The following is a 10,701-nucleotide window of genomic DNA, read 5'->3' as shown; positions in this document are numbered from 1 at the left end:
AGGCTGCAGCTCCCACTGGGGCCGTGGGACTCGGTGCTGGCCCACTGGATCCAGCCATGGAAGCCTCTGCTCATCCTGAGCCTGGTGGGATGCGTCACCCCCAGCTCTGCTCTGCTTTGCTGGCATTTTGCTGGTGGTTTTTTTGGGTTTTGCTGGTGTTTTCTCCTGTTCTTTCTGCCGTGGTTCCCCACCCATGCTGGGGCCCTGGGACGCTCAGGGAGTGCCTCTGCCAGACTCACCCCCATCCTCAACCCCAAAACTTCCCAAGGGCTCTGCTCAACCTTCTTCTCTGTCTGTGGCTGGTGTCCCCAGGAGCTGGGAGCACCCGTGGGCAGCAGAGCAGGGGCTCCCTGAGGGGCTCCATCCCTCTGGGTGTGTGCAGAGGCAGCAGCAGGACTGAAGGAAAGGCAACACAAACCCTTCCTATTCCCTACCTTGGATCCAAGGATTCAGACCCCTGCTTTAAACTTGATGGGTGTTTGAAGAGGAGATGAAGAGGCATCCAGGCACTCCAAGGGAAGGAAATGTGGTCTTGTACCCAGCTGAATTCCTTTTTTTATTGCATCTCCTCTTTGAGACTCACAGACGTGAGCAGCCAGTTCATTCTGCCTGCTGGAAAGAGATTGATTTGGAAGTCACACATTGCATGAAACTCCTGTAGCCACGTCTGCAGCACTGAGAGTGTCTCCAGGTGGATCTAATGACTGAGTGAAACCTCGGAGCTGAATATTTATGACAGCTGGTGTGGTTAGAACTTGCCCATCTCCCTTCATTAAAGGGGAGGCTGCAGTGTGAGCTCTTTCCACTCGATTCCCAACTGTGGAGAGACTCTGTGCCTGCAGTGCTGCTGCCTCACCCAGCCAGGAGAGCAGAGGATGGCAGTGCTGCTGGTCTCCACTGCCTGCTGTGGGCTCAGTCCTGCTGCCCTTGGGCACAGCACCAGGCCAGGCAGGCCCAGGGCAGTTCCCCACCCACCAAAGCTCTGTGAAATCCCTCTCCAAGTGATGCCCAAACAGCAAAGCAGGCCAGGCTGTGGCTCCCAGGCTCCCCAGCACAGAGCACTTGGACAAATCCCTGCTGGGAAACCCCAGGTTTGTTCTTGCTCCTGGAGAAAACAGCAGGAGCTCTCCCATTTTGCAGACTGGCACTTCCACAGGATGAAGAAATTACCACCCAGAAAATCCCACCCCTCATCCTCCTGTCCACCAGAGCAGCTCCCAGCACCGTCAATCTCAGGGAGGTTTCTGAAACCAGAATTATTTTCCAGCCCAGTAACAGCCACGCTGGGATCATCCCAGGCCATTCCTCACTTCCAACAAGTCTTATTTAGCAATGAGCTTCCACGGAGAGCCAGTCAATATATTTGTTTTCCTGTAGATTTGCAGCTGCAGAAGCGAGCTGTGCAGGAAGTTTATTAAGCTTGGTTAATTTTCTAATGGCCACAGTGCTGATGGATGGGAGCCACGCCGGCTTCCTGCTCGACTTAAAAGTCAAATAAAAATAATCACGCTGATGGGAAAATATATTTCTTGTAGCTGCAGCAGATAATATATGAGATGTGAGTACCTGCCAAGCGTCTTGTCTCTGGTAACATTTCCAGGGTCAGGGTTCGGCCTGTGCTGTTCCATCCCAGCCACCAGATACCGGGGATTTCAGTGTAAACAACCCGCCCAGGAGAGTTCTCAACATCTGTATTGTCTCTAGTGTAATTCCTACTGTGAGGCTCTGCTGGGATGAGGATGGGACAGACAGGGTCTCTGCTGCTGGTAGCCAGGGTGGGCACCCTCAGGGTGCTGGGTTTGGGGGTCTCACCTGCAGCTCTCCCACCCAGAGGGGAGGCCCCAGGGTGAGGGGCTGGGTGAGGAATTTCCTTCCAGCAATCCCTGCCACAGACCCGAGCACTCCCAGTCTGTCCCAGTCTGTCCCAGTCTGTCCCAGCTCTCAGAGGTGGCTGTGCTGGAGCCCTTGGCCCTCTCACTGCAGCTCAGCCCCAGCTGGAGCAGCCTCTGGAGCCTTCATCACTCTCCACCCCAGAGCCACTCATTTACATGGAAAGGCATCCCAGAACTTCCTGCTCAGAAAACCACACAGGGGATTATCCAAGAGGAATTTAACTCACTTCTCTGCGATAAACTCTGGTTAGGGAGATTACGGCTGTTTACCCAAGAAGTAAATATTGCTCAGTGCTCAGCTGCTGCCAGACACCAGGAAAAGGGCTCGTGGCAGGGCCTGGCTGCTGGGGATCCTGCAGCACCCCGGCCCCTCTGCACCCCAGGAATGGTGACAGACACCTGTCACCTTGTTAATTCCTGTCCCTCCTGCTGCCTGTCCTTGCCTGGCTGCTGCACCCTTCTCCTTGGGACAGAGCTGGCACATTAACGCCACTCTGCACATCTGTTTGGGACAATAACATTGCAAACTTGTGCACTGCCCCATGCATGGAACAGTCTAAGGCCAAGGACAGGACTTGGAGCAGTCTGAGGGCTGAAATGGACTTTAGGGTCCCTACCAACCCAAACCATTCTGGGACTCTCAGATGTGCTCAGAGGTTTCTGAGCACAGCTCTGTAGAGCTGTAAATCAGGCCAAGTTACCAGATCCAGCACTCCCAACTCCTGCTGCTGCTCTGAAGCCACCACAAATCCTCAGCTGTGACAACAGGGACACACAGCTTTGGTGAAGAGCTTTTGCAGCTCCCCAGGTCTCTCCTAGAGAACTGATGCTGGGCTTTGTCCCAGCAGGGAGTGCCGTGGGCACAGGGCACTGCAGAGGCAGCAGGGACGAGCCAGGGATGGCAGCAGAAGACAGATAGACCCCATTGTCTTTCTAATTCCCCCTCCCCTTGTGGCATGGGGGCTCCCCTCCTGCCTGCTGCTCTTATCTCCCCTCTAGGTTTCAAAGCCCCACTAATCAGATCCATCACAGGGCTCACGTTAGCCAGGCCAGCTCCGGGCTGTCACCGCCCTGCGTGTGCAGATGTTCCCGCGCGGGGCCGGGTGATTTAGAGGGGACCATTCACATTCACAGTCATCGCTTCAAATAAACAGGCTGAGAGTCTAATGATTTCAAGGTAAAGCTCTTTTATTAAGACAACACAGAGAACTTTTTTCAACCACAGCTGACATCACTATAATAAATCACCATCATGTCTTGTGGGATTGAAAAAGCCAAAATACTGTCAGAACTGATTTTTCTGGCTACTCGTGCCTCCAGAACAAACCATGTGTTTTTAATCAACAAATCTTTGTTTTGCATTTCTAAGACCCTAGCACTCTTTAAATAGTTAGCATTTACCAGAGGGATATTTTAAATTCAACACACTGCTTCCTTACTGGAGAGATTAGGAAACAGGACACCACATTACAGCCTTACCGCGCCTGTCCAGGGCTCTTGGAAATTTGTTTTTGTTATATCCCTGCAGCATGGAGAAGGGCTTTCCCATGCCTGTCTCTAGCTTCATTAGACCTTTTCTGCCCAAAATCAGAATATTTACTGCTGGTACAAACCAAACCAACTACTGAGACATCATGAAAACCTTCTCTGTGCAAAGCTGGGAGAAAAAGTAATGGGAGCACCAGGAGATCCAGGGAGTCTCCAGCAGGCTGTGGGAGCCAGCAGCCATGAGAACCCCTTTGCCCACCATCCCACGGGCATCCTCCCCAGCACTGCCCAGAGAAGCTCCTGCAGAGCAGGTTCTGGGCTGGTCTGAGCGTTGCTGGGGCCATCCCCACCGGCACTGCTGGCCCGTGCCTGGGCTGTGCCAGGCGTTCCCTCCGTGCTTCCCCTCACAGATCCAGAGGGGCTCAGCTCCCTGCTCTGGTTTCAAGGTCAGGCTGAAAGCAGAGAGACTGGGATCCTCTTTCAGGCTGCACAGGGACCCCTCCCTCTCCAGCAATGGGGACATGCTCTGCCTGCTTGGCACAAATGTCAGGGCTGAGAATAGCCCAGGCCGGGCCCGGGGCGAGGTGCCCGTGGCAATCACAGGCAGAGGCAGCTGGCAATGCCCACAGGGAATGGCCACAACCCACAGGAGCAGCTGTCAGGGCCCTGGGGTGCTGCGAGAGGCCGATCTGGACCCGATCCCCTGCCTGTTTCCCAGTGGGTTTGGTCTGGAATCCTGCTGGGAAGGGGCTGGGTGAGCCTCGTCCCCACAGAGGACACCTTGGAGTGCTGCTGCCTGCCCTCCTCCTGGTGCCACAGACCTGGCACTTGGGAGCAGGGTGTGGCACTCAGGGACATGGTTTAGGGGTGATGAAGATGGTGCTGGGTTGATGGCTGGACTGGATGATCCTGGAGATCTCCAGCCTTGATGATTCTGTGCCTTGGTTGTGCCAGGCTGGTAACACATGATCACGGAGCCAGTGGTGCAGGCTCTCAGCAGGACAGTGACAGCAGAGAGAGGTGGGGACACCGCCCAGGGTACCCATCGTACCCACCAACCCAACCTCAGCCCACCAACAACCCTTCGGGCCGGAGCAGGGGGAGGGGGACAAGGTGACCCCCTCGGCCCCGCTCCTCTCTGCAGCGGTGACAAGGCCAAGCATCCCCACTGCTGGCTTGGACACCTTCCCCCGGGACAACAGAGAGTCCCCCAGGACAGCAGCAAGCCCCTCACACCCCTCGGACCGGGGATGAACTTTCCCCTTCGGACGAACTCGGCTCGGCCCCGGCGGCTCCCGGGCTGACCCCGGGCCGAGCCCCCTCCAGCGCTCGGAGCCCCCGCAGGCGGCAGGAAAGCGAAGCTGGGCACGGGGATTGCTCCAGCACCTCCCACAGAGCCGCCGAGATCAAAGGCTGTGCCGGGAATCAAAGCATGTGACAGGCAGGTGTCCGTCCCCTGGACAGGGCCGCGATTAATCACAGGCTCTGTCCCACAAGGAGATCAAACCGGGCCTCCTGCGGCTGCTGCTTAAAGCCTGCCTTCAAGTTCCCCTAATTAAAGTTTTCCCCCGGCCTCCCCCGTGCTCGCCCGGCTGACTGCTGTCCCATGACCGCCCCTTTCACTCCCTAAAACAAAGGCTGCTCTGAGCGGCTCCGGGCCACGCTCGGCCGCTCCTTTCTCCTGGAGCAGCGGCAGAGCCGGAGCCTGGCGGGGACCCTTCCCCACCGCACCGAGCCCTGCGCCCACCCGCCACAGCCAGGGCCGCCTCGCCCGCCCTCGCATTCCCCGAAATTCCGGGTATTTATTCCAGGCCCGGGACTCCCCACATTTTCCTCCTGCTAAACTGGGACAATCAGCTGGAAAGCATCGTTCAAAGTACGTTCAGAACCCACGGCACAGCGGTGGGACCTCATGCTCTTCATCCCCCTCACGGAGATTCTCCTCTTGCCGTGACATCAATAGCGGCATTTTGATGAGAAGCAAAGGAATTGCTCCTCTCCAGCGAGGCTTTGCTTTGAAATGCTGCGGGGCCGCATAAAAGCAATCCAGGGGAGAACCAAACCGTTTCTGTAACCAAAAACGCGGCGAGGGGGGGTTAAATGCACATTTTAGACACGTCACGTAATGAAGTTTTCAAGTTTTCCTTTCCCCATAAATGTGTGCATTAGTTGGCTCACGCAGGGGGGAAAAGAAAGGGGAAGATCACACGGTTGGGAAATCAATCATTTCCGTGGCAAAAACCGCTCCGAACATCTCCGGCATGGCCGGGGCTCGTCCAGCCGGGGCAGGGGAGGGGGACCCCCGCTGCCGCCCCCCGGGCCGGGCCGGGCCGGACGGACGGGTGTGCCCTGGCCGGGGCAGCCGGGGGTGCTCGCTGGTCCCGGTGGGGTCTCAGCTCCCCTCTTGTGAGCTCGGTGTGGGCTGTCCGTGGGCAGCGGGGCTGGGCAGGGCTGTGGGGCCGCGGGGATGGGTGGCGGGGATGCGGGGATGCGGGGATGGGTGGCGGGGATGCGGGGATGGGTGGCGGGGATGGGTGGCGGGGATGCGGGGATGGGTGGCGGGGATGGGTGGCGGGGATGGGTGGTGGGGATGGGTGGCAGGGATGGGTGGCGGGGATGCGGGGATGGGTGGCGGGGATGCGGGGATGGGTGGCGCGGATGCGGGGATGGGTGGCGGGGATGGGTGGCGGGGATGCGGGGGTGGGTGGCGCGGATGCGGGCAGGACGCGGCCGCCGGCACAGGTTGACTCTGGCACCGGGACAAACCTTCCGCAGCCTCCCCGAGACCGCTCCAACACCTGCCCCAAACCTGCCCTTTGTTAACTTTTTAAAAGCAGCGTTTGCTGCCGAGGCCAGCCCGGGAATGCGGTGGCCGTGCCGGGGACACGGCTCGGTGCCGGTGCCGGCGACACGGCTCGGTGCCGGTGCCGGTGCTGGTGCCGGGGACACGGCTCGGTGCCGGTGCCGGTGCCGGGGACACGGCTCGGTGCCGGTGCCGGGGACACGGCTCGGTGCCGGTGCTGGGGACACGGCTCGGTGCCGGTGCCGGTGCTGGGGACACGGCTCGGTGCCGGTGCTGGGGACACGGCTCGGTGCCGGTGCCGGGGACACGGCTCGGTGCCGGTGCTGGGGACACGGCTCGGTGCCGGGGACACGGCTCGGTGCCGGTGCTGGGGACACGGCTCGGTGCCGGTGCCGGGGACACGGCTCGGTGCCGGTGCCGGTGCTGGGGACACGGCTCGGTGCCGGTGCCGGTGCTGGTGCCGGGGACACGGCTCGGTGCCGGTGCCGGTACCGGGGACACGGCTCGGTGCCGGTGCCGGGGACACGGCTCGGTGCCGGTACCGGGGACACGGCTCGGTGCCGGTGCCGGGGACACGGCTCGGTGCCGGTGCCGGTGCCGGGGGCACGGCTCGGTGCCGGTGACGGTGCTGGGGACACGGCTCGGTGCCGAGCTCCGGGCAGCTCCGGGCCGGCTCCGCCGGGACCGCGGCTCCTCAACCCGCGGATCCTCACCCGGATTTGTCAATTTGCACAGCTGCTTCTAATCCCCGCTTTGAAGTGCCCCCTCTCTGTTTTCCTGGCTGACGGCCTCGACGCGGGGTTCCGGGGGTCAGGGCAGCAAAAAGGGTTCGCGGGCGGGTTCAGGGCAGCATCCCAAAGTTCAGGCTCTTCCCAGTCCCCGGCAGCAGCATCCTCCCCAGCGGGGCTCCTGCCACGGAGCCGCCGGGAAATGCGGGCAGGGGACTCCCCTGTTAAAAAAAGGTGGGCAAACCGAGGCAGGGCTGTGGTACAGGTCCGTCAGCCTCACACACACAGAGGCTAATGCAATGCTGTTCTGGTCTTGGCCTTACATTATTAATAATAATAACTGTAAAATTCTGTTACCCACAATGCGGATTTAAGTAGCCAGATAAAGACCTGTGAGCTCCACAATCTGCTCCTGGGGGACATTGTTATCTAAATAAGATTTTTTTTAAAAAAAAAGAAATGCCCAAGATAATAATGATAATGCTAATAATAATAGTAATAGTAATAACTCCTCTTTTTAGCCTACTTCAAGATCTAGATCTTATCCTAAACAAGAAAGTAATTCTAAACCCCAGAGAATGCATTGAGAATTAATATTGATTATTAGGAATAATATTCATACTAGGAATGACATTGCAATGTCTAGGGAAAGGATTCCTCCAGGGCCAGGTAATAATCACGATCATATTTAGTGTCTGCGCTGTACTTCATGTCCTCAAACCTGATTAACCTTTTCTGTGCCTGCTTAATTACCCAGCGTTGGAGGCAGCAGCTGTGCCAGAGGAGCACCTTTAACTGGAAACTCTCCAAACTTGAAACAGCTGCCCCTGCAGCACGCCCGGCCCCAGGAGAGCTGTGGGGGTCCCCAGGAGCCAGCAGGGTCCTGCTGCCCCTCCAGCCACCCCGACCCCTCCGAGCTCAGCCCCCTCCCCTACTCCGGCTGTGCCAGCTTCTCCGGGAGACCACACAATGTGCCTGACATGCCATTTAATACAACACAATGAAATATTGAAAAGGCTTTCAAAACTCAACGTGTTGAGGCAGAAATCTATGGAAGATGTTTAATACTAATTCTATTAGGCATCTGAGTTAATGAATCACAACTGTAAGAAATCATGATAATCCAGCAGGCATTAGTGACAGATTAGCTTCAAAGCCACCATAAAAGTGCCATAATGCTTACCTAGCGGGGTGATTAATGCCAGCAATACATAATGGCATTATGAGGGATGGAGCAGCACGGGCTGACAGCCCCTCTGCTCCGGCCATGGCCCGAGCGTGGCTGTCCCTCAGCACACACCTCGCTCACCTCTGCCTGAAGGAGAACCCCCAGCTCTCCTCCCAGAGCTGTGGCCCTCACAGTTCTGCTCTCCCCCAGCCCAGCAAGGGGCTGCTGTGGGTGCTGGCACCCAGGCAGGGCTGGGGAGGTTGTAAAGGAGCTCAGCAGCAGCAGTCCTGCTGTGGGAGCTGCTCTGGGGCAGGGCTGGGAGGCTCTGAGGGTCCTGGAACAGCAGGATGTGGTGAGGGAGGTGCTTAAAGGTGGCAAGAGAGGCTCCTGTGCTGTGGGTGTTCCTTCCTCCGAGGCATTCCCAGCTGAGGCTCTAAAGTTTGGACTCGATAATCTTGGAGGCATTTTCCATCCTAAATGATTCTGAGACTGTGATTTGGCAAACTCTGCTGCTGTCTCCTCAGGAGCTCACCTGGGCCCAGGGCTGGGGCTGCCAAAGCTGGACTCATTCTCCATTGAGGCTCCCAGCAGCAGAGCTTGGATGGCTCTGGGTTCCCTGGCACCTGCCTGGGCACAGGACGAGCCCTCCCGGCCGGGCTCTGGCAGCACCGCAGTCCTGAGGGTCAGCACAAACCTAAGTGGAACGAGTTGCTGCTGAATGGAACTCCATGTCTCGTTATGGCTTTTCAGGATTGTTTTCTTACATCTTTATTGCTCAGGTTTGCTTAACTCTAGAGTGGATGTCTGCCAAATTGTCTATCAAATTACTTACTGGCAAGTAAACCAAGATTAGTTCACTTGAGTGCGGCCCTCTTATATTTGACTTATAGCCAAGCAAAATATGGGTTTAATCAAGGGATAAATTGGACAAGATGTTTCAATGAAAGATAGCAGGGGACTCTCTGCTCAGCGGAAACAGGGGAAGGCAGCACCTGAGGCAGGAGCAGAGGAGGCTCCACAGGGATCAGCTGACAATGATGGCTCTGAGGCTGTGTGAGCAGCTTGGGGACACTGAGAAACTCATCCCTCACCCAGAAAACTGCTGGACTGTGCTGTCCCTCCTGCTTCCCAGAGCTCCTGTCCTTGGTGGAGGTGAAATGATGTGGGGACTCTTCCCAGTCACTTGTTGCCCACAGTCACATGCCCTCCTGAGAGCCCCAGGGTGCTGCTCCAGCTGTTGCAGCTGTGTCCTGAACAGGTCTGTCTTCCAGCAAATCCCTCCTGTCCCAGGAGACAGGTCAGAGCAGATCCTGTGATGCTGGCACAAGGCAGAGCCCAAGCAGACAGAGGCTGGTGAGCTCACACTGACTCAGCCTCAGCTGTTCTGATTTGGTGTCTGAGGGAACAATTCCACCCCGTCCCTGCAGCCCCACAGCTGTGGAGTGGTGTTGGTTGGAAACCGAGAAAGGTGAAGCTGCAGAGGTCTGTGAGGACCATTTGGGCTTTGCCCAGGATGTGGGGCTGGCAGGTTTGGGTGAAATCTCCGTCCAGTTTCTTGTGCCTCACTTAGAGCTTCCTGGAAGCAGAGCAAGACACGGGGATGTTTCTGTGCCCCAGGAGCTGCTGGCTCTGGGATGGTTCTCAGATGGTGTCATTTTAAATGCCCAGCTCCTGGCAAGAGGAATGTGGGCACATTCCTCCTCTTTCTTCCTCCTCCCTCTTTAATTTTAAGCTGCTCTCAACAAGCTCAAAAATTTGATTCCTGAAGGCTAAAAACTGGAAGGTAAATAAAAATAACCCCAAAGTTAATTATATTCTTAACAAGTCATGATTTTTTTTAAACCCATCTCGTTCCTTGTGGGGGTCTGACTCATGGCTCTGAGCACTTGCAGTTGGCGATAATATCTTGCTGTAATTTGAATTAAACCACTTGTAGCAGCGCTCTGTTCTCTAATTTCATTTAGGCCCAGTGGGTGTCCTGTCTTCCTGGAATTTGTTGGCTATCTAATGAGAAGCAGCCCGGCAAAGCCAGCTAATGAACCGAGTCTGGTGGGGCAAGAGGGATGGGCCAGGGGCTGGTGGGGACTGAGGGAGGGGTTTGTGGAGCTGTTGATGGGGGCTCCTCGGGCATCAGGTGCTGGCTGGGCTGTCCCCATGTCCCCACGGTCCCTCCAGCAACCTCCTGACCCAGAGCTGACCTCGGGCTGAGCCCTGAGCTCGTCCCTCTGGCCCCCGCTCCAGAGGTGTGTTTGATCCTCGCCATCTGCCCGAGTCCTCCCTAAGACAGGAGCTCTTTGCTCCTCAGGGCTGGCCCTGCCATGGTGCCGAGGAGCAGCTGTGCCCGAGGGGCCACCAAGCCTGGGGGAGCAGGAGGGCACACAGTCCTCCCCCCACAAACCCTGTGATGGCTGTGTGACACTGTGGGACATGGCTGTGAGACACTGGGACACTGTGGGACACTGTGGGACATGGCTGTGAGACACTGTGGGACACTGTGGGACACTGTGGGACACGGGTGTGTGACACTGTGACACTGCGTGACACTGTGGGACATGGGTGTGTGACACTGCGTGACACTGTGGGACATGGGTGTGTGGCACTGCGGGACACGGGTGTGGGACA

The 10,701-nt window shown here is 57.3% G+C and overlaps 1 long non-coding RNA gene across 1 annotated transcript; it reads left to right on the top strand.

The window, feature by feature from the left end:
• Positions 1-6,966: 6,966 nt before the first annotated feature.
• LOC147648899 (uncharacterized) lies at positions 6,967-10,019 on the top strand. The gene is made up of 2 exons (XR_015279784.1): positions 6,967-7,145; positions 7,669-10,019. It is a non-coding gene; the product is annotated as an uncharacterized LOC147648899 (long non-coding RNA).
• Positions 10,020-10,701: the final 682 nt, after the last annotated feature.

This window comes from Cyanistes caeruleus, chromosome 29 (genome assembly GCF_971803275.1).
Source record: "Cyanistes caeruleus chromosome 29, bCyaCae1.hap1.1, whole genome shotgun sequence".
NCBI classification, from domain to species: domain Eukaryota; kingdom Metazoa; phylum Chordata; class Aves; order Passeriformes; family Paridae; genus Cyanistes; species Cyanistes caeruleus.
This window is presented reverse-complemented; position numbering and strand designations above follow the sequence as displayed.